The sequence below is a fragment of the Sciurus carolinensis genome, chromosome 2 (genome assembly GCF_902686445.1).
Source record: "Sciurus carolinensis chromosome 2, mSciCar1.2, whole genome shotgun sequence".
NCBI lineage: Eukaryota > Metazoa > Chordata > Mammalia > Rodentia > Sciuridae > Sciurus > Sciurus carolinensis.
The window spans coordinates 48,058,201-48,077,035 of record NC_062214.1 but is presented as its reverse complement, the minus strand read 5'-3'; positions in this window follow the sequence as shown (position 1 = coordinate 48,077,035).

The window sequence follows — 18,835 nt, the reverse complement described above, 5'->3', positions numbered from 1 at the left end:
TGGAATGTTAGGTGATTTATTTATTGACTTTTTATTCTTTTAATAAAAGAGCTCAATGCAATGAACTTTCCTCAGTACTGCCTTCATAGTGTCCCAGAAATTTTGATATGTTTTGCCAGTATTTTTATTAACCTCTAAGTATCTTTTCATTTCATTCTTGATTTCTTCTACTATCCATTTGTCATTCAATTAATTTAGTCTCCATGTGTTAGAGTAGCTTCTATTTTTAGCTTGTCCTTGATTTCTAATTTCAGTCAATTATGATCAGGTAGAATGCAGGGTATTATCTCTATTTATTTGTATTTACTTAAAGTTGCTTTGTGGCATAAGATATGATCTATTTTAGAGAAGGATCCATGTGCTGCCAAGAAAAAAGTATATTCACTTGTTGATGGATAAAATATTCTATATATGTCTGTTAAGTCTAAATTATTGGTTGTATTAGTTAGTTCTACAGATTCTTTAGTTTTTGTTTAGAAGATCTGTCCAGTAGTGAGAGAGGTGTGTTAAAGTCACCCAGTATTATTGTGTTGTGGCCAATTTGATTCTTGAAATTAAGAAGGTTTTGTTTGATGTACACAGATGCTGAATTGTTTGGAGTATAAATATCTACAATTCTTATATCTTGCTACTATATAAGTCCCTTCAGTAGAATGAAATGACCTTCTTTGTCTCTTCTGATTAACTTTGACTTGAAGTCCATTTTTTCTGATATGAGGATAGAAACCTCTGCTTGTTTACACAATTCATATGAGTGAGATGTCTTTTCCCATCCTTTCACCTTCAGTCTTTGGATATTTTTGCCTATCAGGTGAGTCTCTTGGAGACAGCATATTGTTGGATCCTGGTTTTTAATCCAATCTGCAAGTCTATGTATTTTGACTGATGAGTTTAGACCATTAATATTCAAGGATATTACTGATATATGACTTGTATTCCTGGTCCTTTTGGTTTATTTCTGGTTTTTAATTTAATTTAGTTTCTCTTTTGACTATTCCTTTAGTGTAGTTCTTCCCTTTGCTGGTTTTCACTATTTTTTTTTTCACTTCATCCTCATGGAATATTTTGTTGAGAATGTTCTGTAGTGCAGGCTTTCTAATTGTGAATTCTTTTAACTTTGTTTATCCTGTAAGTTTTCATTTCATCTTCAAATCTGAAACTTAATTTTGCTGGATATAAAATTTTTGGTTTGACATCCATTTTCTTTCAGAGCTTGAAATATGTTATTCCCTAACCTCCTAGCTTTGAGGGTCTAGATTGAGAAATCAGCTGAGATCCGAATTGGTTTTCCCCTAATTTACTTTATTTTTTCCCCTCATTGCCTTTAAGATTTTATACTTATTCTGTATTTTAGTCATTTTCATTATAATGTGTCTTGGTATGGGTCAGCTATAGTTTTGTACATTTGGGGTCCTATAAGCCTCCTGTATTTAATTTTCCATTTCATTCTTAGGTTTGGGAAGTTTTCTGATAGTATATCATTGAAAAGGTTGTGTATTACTTTGGTTTGTACCTCTGCTCCTTCTTCTATCCTGATAACTCTTAAATTTGATCTTTTCATGTTAGCCCGTAATTCTTGGAGGTTCTGTGCATGGATTCTTACCATCTTCTCTGTGTGGTCAACTTTATTTTCAATATTAAATATTTTGTCTTCATTGTCTGAGGTTCTATCTTCCAAATGTTCTCATCTGTTGGTGATGCTTTCCATTGAATTTATAATTTGATTTATTGACTCCTTCATTTCAAGGATTTCTGCTTGTTTGTGTTTTTCACAATCTCTCTTTATTGAAGTGATCTTTCACTTCCTGTATTTTCTCTTTGATTTCACTCTTTATACCATCCTTTACTTCACAGATCAATTTAACTATGTACATTCTAAACTCCCTCTTGGACATTTCTTCTATTGTGTTGTCAGTGACTTCTCTTATTGGGGCATTTCTGATTGTGGCATTTTGTTCCCTTGTTTTTTTCATGTTGTTTATGTGTTTTACCATCTAGTTGTATGGGTCTGAGGCAATAAGGTTTCTACCCTATACACTATATTGTCACTGAAGATCTCCAGTATCCTGCCTTTAAGAAGGAGACCAAGGGATCCAAGATGGCAGACTAGAGGGTGACTGCATCTCCCGTCGCTCCATAATCCAGGATTCAAGAAGGGGAGGTATTGAGAGACTCGGACCAACATAGAGCCACGGGGTGAGTCTCTCCCACCCAGTGAAGCTCAGCCCTGGGAGGCAGGCCCGGAGAGTGGGCAGATTCTGGGACCAGGACAGGACAGCAACAGGCTTTCCCGAGCAGCTCGGCTCCCTCTGGCGGTGGCAGACACTGTCTACAGCCAGCTTCTCGGAGCAGGCCCACTCAGTGAGAGGATTCCCACGTAGAATCAGCCCCCAGTCCTGGACCCAGTAGCAGGCTAGGAGCAGCTCTCTTCGAAAGCACTGCATTATCAAGTTCTTCCAAGACTTCAGGTTACTGAAGGCTGGGAGGTGATATACTGGAAATCTACAGGGACACTATAAGCCAACAGAGGAAATCTGCAATATCTCAGAGTCCCACTGATATCTGACCAATATGAGAAAACAAGGGAAGAAAATGTCCCAAACAAACCTATATACTATATCAACAAAACCCAATGACAGCACAGCAGAAGAAATGTCAGAAAGGGAGTTCAGAATGTACATAATTAAAACAATCAGGGAAGCAAACGAGGAGATGAAAGAGCAAATGCAGGCATTGAAGGATGAAATGAAAGAGCAAATGCAGGCATTAAGTGATTGCACCAATCAACAGTTAAAAGAGCAAATATAGGAAGCAAAATATCATTTCAATAAAGAGTTAGAGATACGGGAAAAAAAAACAAACAGAAATCCTTGAAATGAAGGAAACAATAAACCAAGTTAAAAACTCCATAGAAAGCATAAACAATAGGATAGAACACCTGGAAGACAGAATCCCAGACACTGAAGAAAAAATAGTTAATCTTGAAAACAAAGTTGACCGAACAGAGAAGATGGTAAGAAATCATGAATAGAATCTACAAAAATTATGGGACATCATGAAAAGGCCAAATTTAAGAATTATTGGGATTAAGGAAGGCTTAGAGAAGCAAACCAAAGGAATGAAAAATCTATTCAATGAAAATATCAGAAAATTTCCCAAATCTGAAGAATGAAATAAAAAAACAGGTATAAGAGCTTATAGGACTCCAAATATACAAAATTACAACAGACCCACACCAACACACATTATAATGAAAATACCTAACATAAAAAATAAAGACAGAATTTCAAAGGCTGCAAGAGGAAAAAATCGAATTACATTCAGGGGGAAACCAATACGGATATCAGCAGATTTTTCAATCCAGACCCTAAAAGATAGAAGGACCTGGAACAACATTTTTCAAGCTCTGAAAGAAAATGGATGCCAACCAAGAATCTTATACCCAGCAAAACTTACCTTCAGATTTGACGATGAAATAAAACCCTTCCATGATAAACAAAAACTAAAAGAATTTACAAAAAGAAAGCCAGCATTACAGAACATTCTCAGCAAAATATTCCATGAGGAAGAGATGAAAAACAATGATGCAAATCAGCAATGGGAGGAACTAGCCTAAAGGAATAGCCCAATACAGGAGAAACCAAATCATGTCAAAAAAAAAAAAAATGAGTCAAATGACTGGGAACACAAATCATATCACAATAATAACCCTGAATATTAATGGCCTGAACTCATCAATCAAAAGACATAGACTGGCAGATTGGATTAAAAAGAAAAATCCAACACTATGCTGCCTGCAAAAGCCTCATCTCATAGAAAGAAATACCCACAGACTAAAGGTGAAAGGGTGGGAAAAAACATACCATGCACACAGACACAGCAAAAAAGCTGGAGTATCCATTCTCATTTCAGATAATGGGGACTTCAAGCCAAAACTAGGCAGAAGGGATAAAGAAGGACATTACATACTGTTTAAGGGAAGCATAAATCATCAAGACATGACAATCATAAATATCTATGCCCCGAACATTGGCTCATCCACGTACGTCAAACAAATCCTTCTCAATTCCAGAAATCAAATAGCTCACAACACAACAATACTAGGTGACTTTAACACAACTCTTTCACCACTGGATAGATCTTCCAAATAAAAATTGAACAAAGAAACCATAGATCTCAATAACACAATCAACAATTTAGACTTAATGGACATTTATAGAATATACCATCTAACAAAGAGTGAATACACTTTCTTCTCAGCAGCACATGGATCCTTCTCTAAAATAGACCATATATTATGCCACAAAGCTACTGTTAGCAAATACAAGAAGGTAGAGATACTACCTTGTATTCTATCAGATCATAATGGACTGAAATTAGAAATAAATGACAGAATAAAAAACAGAAACTTCTCCAACACCTGGAGATTAAATAATACACTATTATATGATGAATGGATAACAGAAGACATCAGGAGGGAAATAAAAAAATTCTTAGAAGTAAATGAGAACAAAGACACTTCATATCAAAATCTCTGGGACACTATGAAAGCAGTACTTAGAGGAAGATTTATTTCATGGAGTGCATTCAACAAAAGAAGAAACACTCAACAAATAAACGACTTAACACTACAGCTCAAAGCCCTAGAAAAAGAAGAGCAGACCAACACCAAAAGTAGTAGAAGGTAGGAAATAGTTGAAATCAGAACTGAAATCAATGAAATTGAAAAAATGAAACAATCAAAAAAATTAACAAAATAAAGAATTGGTTCTTTGAAAAAAATAAACAAAATTGATAAACCCTTAGCCACACTAACAAAGAAGGAGAGAGAAAACTCAAATTACTAAAATTCAGAATGAACAAGGAAAGATCACTACAGACATGAGTGAAATACAAAACATAATTAGAAGCTATTTTGAAAATCTATACTCCAACAAAACAGAAAACCTCGAAGACATCAACAAGTTTCTAGAGACATATGAATTACCTAATCTGAATGAGGAGGACATACACAACTTAAATAAATCAATTTCAAGCAATGAAATAGAAGAAGTCATCAAAAACCTACCAACAAAGAAAAGTCCGGGACCAGATGGGTTCTCAGCCGAGTTCTACAAAACCTTTAAAGAAGACCTCATTCCAATGCTCCTCAAAGTATTCCATGAAATAGAAGAGGAGGGAACCCTCCCAAACTCATTCTATGAAGCCAATATCACCCTGATACCTAAACCAGACAGAGACACATCAAGGAAAGAAATTTCAGACCAATATCCTTAATGAACATCGATGCAAAAATTCTCAACAAAATTTTAGCAAATTGCATACAAAAACATATTAAAAATATAGTGCACCATGATCAAGTGGGTTTTATCCCAGGGATGCAAGGTTGGTTCAACATCCGGAAATCAATAAATGTCATTCATCCTTATCAACAAACTTAAAGTTAAGAATCACATGATTATTTTGATAGATGCATAAAAAGCATTTGATAAAATACAGCATCCCTTCATGCTCAAACACTAGAAAAAATAGGGATAGTGGGAACATTCCTTAAATTTGTAAAGGCCATCTATGCTAAGCCCATGGCCAATATCATTTTAAATGGTGAAAAATTGAAAGCATTCCCCCTAAAAACTGGAACAAGGCAGGGATGTCCTCTTTCACCACTTCTATTCAACATTGTCCTTGAAACTCTAGCCAGAGCAATTAGACAAACCAAAGAAATTAAAGGGATACGAATAGGAAAAGAAGAACTCAAACTATCCCTATTTGCTGATGACATGATTATATTTTTAGAGGAACCCAGAAATTCCACCAGAAATCTTTTAGAACTCATAAGTGAACTCAGTAAAGTAGCAGGTTACAAGATCGATGCACATAAATCCAATGCATTTTTATACATAAGTGATGAATCTTCAGAAAGAAAAGTTAGGAAAATTACCCCATTCACAATAACCTCGAAAAAAATAAAATACTTGGGAATCAATCTCACAAAATAGGTGAGAGAACTCTACAATGAGAATTACAGAACACTAAAGAAAGAAATTAAAGAAAACCTTAGAAGATGGAAAGATCTCCCATGTTCTTGGATAGGCAGAATTAATATTGTCAAAATGACCATACTACCAAAAGTGCCATACAGATTTAATGCAATTCCAATTAAAACCCCAATGACATACCTTACATAAATAGAGTAAGCAATCATGAAATTCATCTGGAAGAATAAGAAACCCAGAATAGCTAAAGCAATCTTTAGCAGAAAGAGTGAAGCAGGAGGTGTCGCAATACCAGATCTTCAACTCTACTACAAAGCAATAGTAACAAAAAGGGCATGATATTGGCACCAAAATAGGTAGATCAATGGTACAGAATAGAGGACACGGACACAAACCCAAATAAATTCAATTTTCTCATACTAGACAAAGGGTCCAAAAATATGCAATGGAGAAAAGATAGCCTCTTCAACAAATGGTGCTGGGAAAACTGGAAATCCATATGAAACAGAATGAAATTAAACCCCTATCTCTCACCCTGCACAAAACTCAACTTAAAATGGATCAAGGACCTCAAAATCAGATCAGAGACCCTGCATCTTATAGAAGAAAAAGTAGGTCCAAATCTTCAACATGTCAGCTTAGGATCAGACTTCCTTAACAGGACTCCTATAGCACAAGAAATAAAAGCAAGAATCAACAACTGGGATAGATTCAAACTAAAAAGCTTTCTCTCAGCGAAGGAAACTATCAGCAATGTGAAGAGAGAGCCTACAGAGTGGGAGAAAATCTTTGCCAACCATACTTCAGATAGAGCACTAATATCCAGAATCTATAAAGAACTCAAAAAACTCTACACCAAGAATACAAATAATCCAATCAACAAATGGGCTAAGGAAATGAACAGACACTTCACAGAAGAAGATCTACAAGCAATCAACAGATATATGAAAAAATGTTCAACATCTTTAATAATAAGAGAAATGCAAATCAAAACTACCCTAAGATTCCATCTCACCCCAATTAGAATGGCAATTATCAAGAACACAAGCAACAAGAGTTGTTGGCGAGGATGTGGGGAAAAAGGAACACTCATACATTACTGGTGGGGTTGCAAATTGGTGTAGCCACTCTGGAAAGCAGTGTGGAGATTCCTCAGAAAGCTTGGAATGGAGCCACCATTTGATCCAGCTATCCCACTCCTCGGCCTATACCCAAAGGACTTAAAATCAGCTTACTACAGAGATACAGCCACATCAATGTTCGTAGCTGCTCAATTCACAATAGCCAGATTGTGGAACCAACCTAGATGCCCTTCAATTGATGAATAGCTAAAGAAACCGTGGTATATATATACAATGAAATATTACTTAGCCATAAAGAATGATAAAATTATGGCATTTGCAAGCAAATGGATGAAATTGGAGAATATCATGCTAAGTGAGATAAGCCAATCTTAAAAAACTAAAGGACGAATGATCTTGCTGATCAGCGGATGACAACACATAATGGGGGATGGGAGGGGGCAAGAATGGAGGAAGGAAGGACTGTATAGAGGGAAAAGAGGGGTTGGAGGAGTGGGGGGAAGGGAAAAATAACAGAATGAATCAAACAACATTACCCTACGTAAATTTATGATTACACAAATGGTATGTCTTTACTCCATGTACAAACAGAGAAACAACATGTATCCCATTTGTTTACAATAAAAAAAGAAAAAAAAGGAGACCAATATCAACAACACCCAGTGCAAACAATATACAGCCTCAAATCTAATAACTGCCACCAAGGCATTCATTGCCTTCTCACTATTAACAGCAATGATGATTTCAAATACTGTCCACAATAAAAGCAGAAAATTTGCCAAACAGATCTCAAATACTGGACACAGAAAGAGCAGAAACAGTGAAGGACATGGTGTTCATGAGGAAGAAAGAGAGAAGCCAGAAGCAAAACTCTACAGGAAGAGTGGGAGAGGAACCAACAGAGATTGGCTATTGAGTGGAGAAAAGGTAGAAAGGGAATCTAGGAAGACAGACAAGCGAGAGGAAGACAACATATAAAGAGATGAAAAAAATTAAAAATATAAAAATATACAGAATATACAGCAGAACTGCAAAACACCACACATATATCATTGTCTTCAACAAACTGATGCACAAGAAACTCCCTGCTTCAAATGTGGTAGAGAGAGAAGCTAGAGAAGAAAAAAATAAAAATAAAATAAATCTCAGTGGAAAATTGAAGTCAGTGCCAGCATCCAAAAGCTTCTCAGCCCTGTCTCTGACTTCTCATAAAATTACCTGACCCAGACAGGTCCTTGGAGACTCAGTCACTATCTCACCAATCTGAGCCTCAGATGTCCTGGGTTCAGCCATGTTGCAATCCCAAGATCTCAATGCCACTGGAATTTGGAGAGAGACCACCAGAGATGAGCAATCCTGAGAAATAGTAACTAGATGGTGGCAACCCCCACTCCCAGGAGGAAGACCCAGGTGCAACCAAACACGTAGGCACCCTGACACTGAACCTCCAGGTCCTGGCCAGTGTCCCCAGGCACAGGCAACTGTACCCCAAGATGTCAGTGGCAGCAAACCCACCAGGCACCCCAAACAAACCCCAGCATCTTAATGGATGTGACCACATGCAACCAAAACTGGAGTCTCCCTGGCAGTGGACCTCTGGGCAGTGGTGGAAGTGGTAATAGCATCAAAGGCAGCTGTACCCCAAGAGAAAACCTCTGGGCAATGGTGGCTGTGCCTGCAGCATCAGCACCTGGGGAAAAGACCTCCGGGAGTCTGTGGCAGCATGAGAAGCTGCGGCACCCAGACAATACACCCAAGTTTCCAAGTCTTGAACTCTGGGAGGAACATTAGAACATTGGTATCAGGTGGACTCAGCCTTTCTCTAGCCTCAGCCTCTGGCACAGGATTTATTTGCCTATCAGGCCTACTTGTGACCATACTCAGCATCCATGGACACAATTCCCTCATTCATCACTACACAGATTCTGGAAAGAGGAAAAGTGGCCAGGTGACCGCATGAAGGAGCACAAACTGATGGCTAGAGCAAGGAAGATCTTCTTGAAGGAACAGGTCCCTCAGAGGTACAGCTACACACACACAAAGCCCAAGGACCTGACCAATGCCATACTCAGTTCCAGACACTGGAGATAAAACAGGAACCTACATAAATTACAGATTTCATGGAAATCACCTCTGGGAATGCAGAAAACTGAAAAAGACTCATACATGTAATCTCAGTCCGATAGGAACTAGCATGACACAGTCAGTCTTGGAGACTTTTCTTGTGGGTTCTGCTCCCCTGATTCCAAGAGAGAATGCTCTGTTCACATAGGAAATTGAAAAAAAAAAAAAAACATAGTCTGATGACCCATTAGACTCTTTCTTGGGAGCCATCTCAGAAATGGTGCTTGAATTGAAAGAGTAGGGTTGATGCTAGAAAAGACTCGTTAGAATTATAGTGAGTAAAGGACCCCCTCTAAGGTTCCTTCTGCTGAGTTAGTGACCAAAAGAAAGAGGAAGAGTGGGGGCAGACAGGATAATTGGTGGGAGTCTTTAAAAAAACTCTGCTCTAGTCTAGGACAGAATAGGGCAGGGTTTGGGGGGATCAAGTCCACATGAGACAAAGAGCAGCAGCTATGTCCACCTCAGCATGGGTGGGCTTACAGTATGGATGTCCATGCCTGGTTCTTCCCATGACTTTGCCTGGGATCACGTGATCTGGAGATCACCCACCTGACTATCTCTCTGCAGAGCAAGTTTCAAAAGGCATCATATGCCTCGCATAGATTTCCCTAAGTTAACTCTGAAACAGACTAGTAGGTCTGTTAATCTGAAGATGATTCCAGAAGACCCAAGTACGAAAGGGAGAAAATGTCAATGTCTGTCACCCATGAATTTACAGTCAGAAAGCTTCTAAAATTGTAGTACCAATATTCTATGTGATGACAATGGACAATGGGGGACCATGAGAATGTATAATGCTAGGGAAGTCCTTGAAAATCCATGAAGAACTCACCTGTGAATTATGTACCCTGAAACTGGGGAGACTGGGACCAAGCTACCACATGGAGTTGAGAGTTTGTGTCTTTCCCTACATGGAGCACAACCACACAATCAGCTACTGATGGGCATTCAGAAGAGTGTGTTCACTGTAGTCATTGTTGTCTACAGGAGAATTCCTTGTTTTTTATGAAACTGAAGTTGAGATGTACAAGTCGTGGGACTCTTTAGGAATAAACTGAAAACATTCCCTTTCAAGACAGCCTCCTTCCCCATGATTGAGTGTGACCCTTGACCTTGACCTTCCCCATACCTGTGGAGTGTCCTGGCTTTGCTAGTGGAGTTCCACTGCAACAGAGAAGGTCCTGAACTGAGCTGGAGATGTCACTGGATGTTACAGAGAGAGCTGCCAGCATGCCAGCCTTGGAGCTGAGCTGCTGGGGCACCTAGTGTCAGGGGTCGGCAACTCTAGTCCAAGGGCCATCAGAGCCCACTATCTGCTGTGTCTATAACCCCTCATGGGAGCACAGCCCCGTGCAATTACATAGTCTGTAATTGCATTCAACATATGAGGTCAAACTTAGGCAATTGAGAGGCACACAGCACAGTTCACATAGGGAAAAGTATTTGTTCGTTAGATCTTCACAGAAAATACTTGCTGATCCCTGGTCTGGGAGACTGGGGCAGGCTGCCAATAGCTGTGAGAAAAGAGTGCATCCTATGGGGTTTTGTGGAAATTGCACATTTTCTGTGGGGGTCTGAAGCCTTTTCTGAGTGTCAGCTTGCACATCTGATGCCCTGGGAGGTCACAGTTATTTTGCCTCTGACTTTGCTTCTTCATGCATGAACCCTGAGACAGCAGCTTGTTTAGGTACACCTTAGTTGTATCACTTGGAACTAGCTCAGGGGCCCAAGGTGGCAGGAGATGCCTCCCCAGAGAGTTGAAAAAGTTGCCCTGATGAAGCCAATTCCACCAACATCCCTGATTCCTCCCCCAACAAGCACAGTCAGAAAGCTAAAATGTTGATTTTAATATTCTATGTGATGAAAATGGACAATGAAGAACTGTTGAATGGCTAAACATAAATCCCCATAACTTGAAAATATGAAGAAAACATGAGCATTGAGTTTCTCAGTCCCCAAGGAGTCATGGAAAGGAAATGCTGAGATCCTTGGAAGGTGGACAGCCCCTTATCAAGCCTCTAGGTGAATCTCAATCAGGGCAACTCCTCAGAGCAGGTTTTGTTCAGGAGGCCAAATTCTGTTATCCAAGGCTTGGTGCTAATGGTGAAGTAGCAGATAAAGGTCTGAGGAAAAAATCAGAAAGGATAGTGGGTGAATAAAACTGAAGAATCTCCTCAAAAAACTTGGAATGGACCCACCATTTGACCCAGCTATCCCACTCCTCGGTTTATACCTAAAGGACTTAAAATCAGCATACTACGGTGATGCAGCCACATCAATGTTCATAGCTGCTCAATTCACAGTAGCAAGATTGTAGAACCAACCTAGATGCCCTTCAATTGGTGAAGGGATAAAGATATGGATATTGTATATATGTACAAAGGAATATTACTCAGCCATAAGGAAGAATAAAATTGGGGCTGGGGAGGTAGCTCAGTAGGTAGAGTGCAAGGCCCTGGGTTCGATCCCCAGCACCACCAAAAAAAAAAAAAAGAAGAAGAAGAAGAAGAAGAAAATTATGGCATTTGCTGGTAAATAGATGGAGTTGGAGAATATCATGCTAAGTGAAATAAGTCAAGTCCAAAAAACCAAAGGCCAAATATTTTCTCTGATAAGTGAATGATGATACATAACGGGGATGGTGGGATAAGAGAAGACTGGAGGAACTTTGGAGAGTGTAGAGGAAAATGGGGCTGGAGGGGGTAGGGGAAGGAAAGATAGTAGACTGAGACAGTGCGATCCTATGTATATGTATGATTGTATGAATGGTGATAAATACATTGTACACAATCATAGAAAGGAAAAGTTGTACCCCATTTGTGTACAATGAATCAAAATGCAATCTATAAAAATAAAATCTAAAAAATATGTTTATGCAAAAAGCAAAAACAAAAAAAATTGAGGAATCTTGTAGCTCCCACCAGGACAAGTCCACCTCAACCTTGCACATTCCCAGGGCCATCAATAGAGGGATGTGGCTCTATCCCTCAGATGTGGTCCCATCAGCCTCAATCTTGGCTTGTTGCTTAACCATGAACTGGTGTAGGGCTACTCCCAACCCACTGGCACCTGTGTCAGTTACCTCATCCCAGTCAGTGAACTCCAGAGAAAACCCAGTCTGTCCTTGTGTGATCCAAGCTCCTAAGAGCAGGAGAGAGAAGCTTTGTTCCACAGAAATCTGCTCTCAGATTTAGGTCATTAGTTAAGGCTTTAATTAATTCCCTACTAACCTAACCCTAGATGGGGTTGTTCTCTGGTACTTCTCACCCAAAGCAGATGCTCAGCAGATGCTCAGTCCCAGAGCAGGGCCTACAAGAGAAGGCAATGGGGTCCCTCCTCAGTCTCTGCTCTCTCAGGCTTTGGGGCATGTCCTAGAACCCTGAGATTAGCACATTTAAACAAAGGTGATGTTGGAGCCCTACCAGGCTCCTTCTCTTGAAGGAAGAGGAGGGGAGAGCAAAGGACATCATCTATACTTGCCAAGGACACTGGGATCAAGATGGATGTGAGTAGTCTGCCATGTGTCCCAGGCAGCAGGAAGCTATGATGACATGAGTGGCAAGAATTGGGAACTCAGTTTGGCCAGGGCTCTTCATGTGGACCCCTGGGTTACCTGCCTGGTGGGCCCCTCACTAAGGCTCGAGCAGAGTGGCCTGGTGCAGACTGTTGTTAGCTCACTCCTCTGGGTCCCCCATGGCTTCATGAGCTGTTGCTACACTCCACTCCATGCCCAAGCAGCATCTATATCTGTGAGAACAAGGGAGGCTTATGTCCACTCTTACATTGTTTAGTTCCGAGCTGTCTTGAAAGGGACGGTTTTCAATGTCATCTTCAAATTTTCCACACTTCGTATGGCGCAACTTCAGTTTCATGGAAAACATCATCAAATTCTGGGAGCTCATCTTGGACCTGACATCAGATGGCTGGAGGTGAAAACCAGTAGGATGATCTCTAGTTTGCAAAATTAAGAGCAAAGAGCAGGTGGACCTAGTGGAGGCCCCAGGAAGATAGAGGCTGGGTCACAACCACTAATACATCACAGATCTCCAGCCCCCATGTGCCCACTGTATCACAGCTTCACTCTCAGGAGGAGTTTGAACCTACAACTGCATGTACCAAATGCACCGCAGAGTGATGTCTCCCAAAATGTGAAGGATAGTCTCTGACCCAAGAGAAGAAGACTTAATGTGAAATGTTATCAATGCTTTCATCTGAGCTACAGCAAGAAAAAATGCTACTGCTACACCTGAACACTCAAAATTGGAAGACTGCCAACATCCATTCCTATCACAAAGTACACTCTGAAATTTTACTTCCACTTCTTCCCACTCAATTCTACTTCATTCTGTTCCTCAGCATCCCACCCCATCTATCCATCCATTCTTCCCCAACCACCAAACTGAACCTGCAGCTGTCAACGCCAAAGATCCCACAGTCAGACTCCAACCTGGAACAGCACTGGACAGCAGACCAGCCAGGATGCTACACATGAGCTGCCTTAGGACCTTCAGCTCTTTGTGGGTTTGGAGTCCCATTGCCCTTATTTGGGGGTTTTGGGTGATGAAAGAGGAAAAGCAATGCCCATACTCCCCCAAGACCAGAAGTGCTTCACTGGGAGATGAACACTACATTCTTGATGATGTTCCATAGCAATTAATATTAAAAGCAGAACATTTCAAGATTAAGAAGAATGACCAGAGGAACTTTCTGGAGATGTCAATGTGCTGTCAGGTAGAGATACACCCAGGAGGTCAAAGCAGATGGAAATCAGAATAGAGAAGCTGAATTCACAGTGGTTCTTGGGCCTGATAGTGGATACAATTACTCCTTAAATCATCAGTTTCCTTTACCTTCCCTTTACTCACTCTGCCTCTATTTATCTAAGCATCCCTATTTGTCATGTGCCTCTGAAATTTTTCTCACTTTATCACCGTGACGTATTCTGTGTGGTTCTTTTACTTATTCTCTGTTGTATTTCCTAAGTTGTCCTCATTGGGAAGTCATTCATCAGTTAAATAATACCATAAGGAAGAAGATCTAATAATATTTATACTAGTCAATGGAAATAGACACTATTTTAAAATGTTAACTTAAATATTTCATAAAGATTCAAACTGACTTGTATTTTACCTAAATATGGACTAGTAATATAGGTTGCATTTTACCCAGGTATGGACTAGGATGGTGACACAAGACCACCCGCTGATAAGAACCCCCTCACCCCAAGTCCCTCACAGACTAGCAGGTGCAGGAGGGCACAGCAGTAGAGGATGTATCACCAACCTTTCTTCTCCAGAAGTTAAGTACACGCACCAGTCTATAGGCATACTCATCCTTGCTCTGCTGGTTGAATGAGTGCAAAGCAAATTCCACCATGGCAGGAAAGGAAGTATCTATGTTCCTCACATTTTCTATGGTGGCCCTTCAGACAGGAGTCACCAGGAACTGCAAGCCAAACAAAAGCAGTGGCATGGCTTGGGGGAAAGCCCTCCTCCCAGACAGACATGACATGGTGCAGGCACTGGGCACCCCTACCATAACCCTCCTCAATCCTTGCTCTAAGAATAGCTTACTGGACACAGGTTCAGCCTTTATATCCATCTCCTGGGGCACAAATTCCTCCCTCTGGGACTCCTCTCTGCCATTACAGTCTTACTGTCCCTTCCCACGTGTTGCCTGCCCTCCTACAGCCAACATTGCTCAGTTCACCTCCTGTCCAGCAGGGAGGGACCCTGGCAGGGTAGTTTAGGGAGGATGAACAAGGTGATGCAAAATTTTCTGAACTGAGTCCCAGCCACACCTGTCACCTAGTGCCTCAGTGAGGTAGAGGGCATCACTTCCCTGTTGCATTGGAGCTTGGTTCTGTTGCCCTAGCAGAGCAGCCTCCTCATGCAGAGATAGAGAAAGATGAGAAGGAACTGGCACTGGATTCAGCAAGCATGCATACGGGTTATGGCAAGGCTAAGAATTAGAACACCACACTGCTAGGGGACAGAGACAGGACTGGGGACAGAGATAATGCCGTGCATTCAGCACCAGGTCACTTTCTCCTGAGCACACCTGACACAAGTGTAGCCTTGTAGTGTGTGCTCATAATGTTATGCTGCCTCAGCATCTATTTGCAAATACATTTAACTTGTTTAAACCAGATGCAGAACTCAGAAACCTTCACATAGTTCCTAGTACTCTATCCCATCAGAATGACTCCAGCCTGTGGCCAGAGACAAAACTTACAGGCATCTCTCTTTCCTAGCAAGCCGTCCTCTGCACATTTGCACTATTTTCTTTAAAGGGACTAGTCAATATTTGCCCTGAACATAAACTTACCACCTCTTGGTCACAGTGTGACCTCCAAGAATTAATGCATGCCTGTTTTAATCCCATCAATTAGAGCTCCCTTGAGGAACTAGAGCTCCATTGAGAAAAAGTCCACGCATCTCTTGATCTCTTTCTCCCTTTGTTCTCTGACCTCCATGTGTGTCCACCCCCAGTGTCTGTAAGTCCTAAAATCTCCTAAACTTTCACATTGTGACTATGTCATTGAGGCCAGACTCTGAGAGTGAGAGCATTCCCCTAGGAGACCCATGTAGAAAGAGCTCCTTACTGTGTTCTGTCTGAGCCATTCAAAACAATTGGCATAGGAGACAGCATTGCAGTTGTGAATGATGTAGTCCTGGTATTGGGGCCAAGATGGTGGAACTACTCTTCCTCCTTCTCACAGATGATAGAGGCTCAAGAGTGTTAATCAGCATTCCATCGCTGTGATAAATTACCTGAAAAAAATCAACTTAGATGAAGAAAGGTTTATTTTGATTTACAGCTTTGGAGGTTTCCATCCATGGTTGGCTGGCCTATTGCTTTGTCCCTGTGGCAAGAAGCACATCATGGCAAGAAGCATGTGGTGAATCAAAGATGCTCACCTCATGATGGGTGAGAAGCAAAAGAGACAGAAGAAGAGACCTGGGGTCCCAATATCCCCTTCGAGGGCACATCCCAAATGACCTAACTTCTTTCCATGGGACCCACCTCTGAAACGTTCCACCACCTCCCAATAGAGGCACAGACTGGTGTTCAAACCTTCAATAAGTAGGCCTTGCGGGGCACTCTAGATCCATACTAGAGCATACAGGCTACCTACCAAGCTCTAGGGGAGCAGTGATTCCCAGTTGGTAACAATCATAGATGACAGGACATGGACTTCACTGTGGGAGTGAAGTAGAGCTGGGGTAAAAGGCTCAAATTACCTAACCCTGACCCTTTACCTGAGTTCTAGGATGTCTCAAAAGAGTAGGTACTGCTGGGGCAGGTAACTCTTCTGTTGCTGTATTTCTTATTCTGCTGTCCTTCCACTCCCTAGACCCTGCAGAGGTCAACTAGGACTTCCTGGGACAGCAATACCTGCCTCCAAATTGTTTTCCAATAACAATTTGTAAGGTCAAAACAACAGGTGATTGCTGGATGCCACTGGTAGGTAAACACCTGAAGACAGAAAGAAAATGGAAAAAATACCAGCAACCTGGAATTAGAAGATGGTCTAAAAATTCCATTGGAAATGGAAAACAAGGAGACATCACCATACCATGAGGACCAACCCAGAGAAAGTTTACCTCTTAGGGCCACTGGGCCCTTCCTCCTTTTATTAACCAGAGACAGAAACTAAGAAACTCCTCAGCTACAGGTGATTAAGAGCCTTAAACTAAATGAAATGGAAAAGAAAAAGGAAATGAAGAAAAAGAGGCTGTCCTAAGAAAAAATTTTAATGAGAGAGAGAGAATAGAAGCTTATATCTTGAAGTACCAAATAAGTGCCATGTCTAGCAAACATAATGCTGGAAATGGATTACTTATCACTCTACAAACAAACCCCCACATAAGATAAAGGCAATTAAACAAGTGTTATATGTATTTTGAATAGAACTTTGTGTTAACTAAACAAATCGTGTATCTGATATGTTTTCCATAATTAGATCCAAACAGAAAAGAAAAATGTATACCAAAGAAAAGCATACTAGTTATCTCCTGTGTTTCTACAACACACTCTAATTAAATTTGACATTTGTAAAAGATACATTAATTGACAAAAATTAATGAACTTAATACTGGGGCTATAATTATATCTGGGATACTACTACATTTAAACACCCTTTTCCCTACAGTAATCTTAAGAAAGCAAATAAACAGAAAATAGGGGGAAAAAATGAGCATGCCTCCTCTGTAGCCTGTCCTATATGTCCCATAGTCTTATTCCCTTTCCTATAAAATATTCTGTTTTACATTGTACATGATGTCATGTTACTGTTTTCTAACCCTGACTGTCCCTAATAAAGATGGGGTCAAAGAAAAAACACACTTGACCAAATTTCTTCTTCACCTACCAAACTTGCGTAGGTATGTGAACCAGTCTCTGAAGATCAGAGGTCACATACACCATGAGAAGAATGGTGGCTCTCTCTGAAGTCTCGTTGTGTACATCAGATGCCCTAGGATGTCATTGTGCCTTTGGTCTAATGGGTCCTTGGCCATGATCCCTGACTAAAGCTCAGATCCACCTTAGCTGTACCACCTTTGGCTTCTTCAGGAAACCCAGGTTTGGGGAGGATCCCTCCAAACCAGATTCTACTGAGTTCCCTCCATCGACATCCTAGTATACTCCCTATGGAACCACAGAACAGAAAACTTCTAGAAATACCAAAGTTTAATGAGCAATTTTATGTGATAAAACTGGAGCAGGGTGCATTTCCTTGACGGTACCCACATGCCCACTTGTAAAACTCCAGACACTTCAGAAGAACATACAAGCATACAGATGCTCAGCAACTGTAGAGTCATCTTGAGGAAGCACTGGTATCCCTGAAAGGAGAGAAGCATGTGGACAGGCTTGTGGCTGGTCCCAGTCAGGGGAATCACTCTGAGCACAAATCATTCAGGAGTCTAAAATCTGTAGTCCCAGGATGGGTACAGATGGTGAAGAAGCAGGTGAGGGTCTGAGGGAACAAGAAGAGAAAGGTGCTGTGAGTGGAGGAGCCTCGGGAGGCTCATGGTGGATACTCTGAACACAAGGTATAGCTCAATCTTACCCCTTCTGGACATCAGCAGATGGGTAAAGGGAACATAGACCCTGATATGTCACCAACCTTCCTGAACCCTGGGAGAATCCTGACATATGTCTTGATCTGAGGCTTCATCCTGAACCAAAGGTACTTGCATCAATTCCCCTCCCCAGTCAGTGACCTCCAGAGGGGCTCCCAGGATTAGAAGATGGAATTAGAAGATGTTCTTAAAAAAAACAAAAAAAGTTCAAATAGGATGTTTTATCTTAGTGTGAGCAGTTCTCACACATATGCTATTAGATGATCTACCAATTAATCCTCTCATAAAGGGTCTACTTACCTTAAATGAGGTGTTGCCAGATGTGAATCTCATTTCATCCTGTGCCCCAGAGCAGGCATTTCAAGCATAGCAGGGACCAGGGAATGGATGGGGAGGGAGTGCACTGGGGTACCTTTTTACTCCCCAACCCCTCAGGCTCCATGGTGGTGCCAGGTGATGTGAAATCTGCACACTCAGGCAAATGTGAAGTTGGAAACAGGCTCCTCTTGAAGGCAGGGGAGTGGAGGGATGAACACAGGCAAGA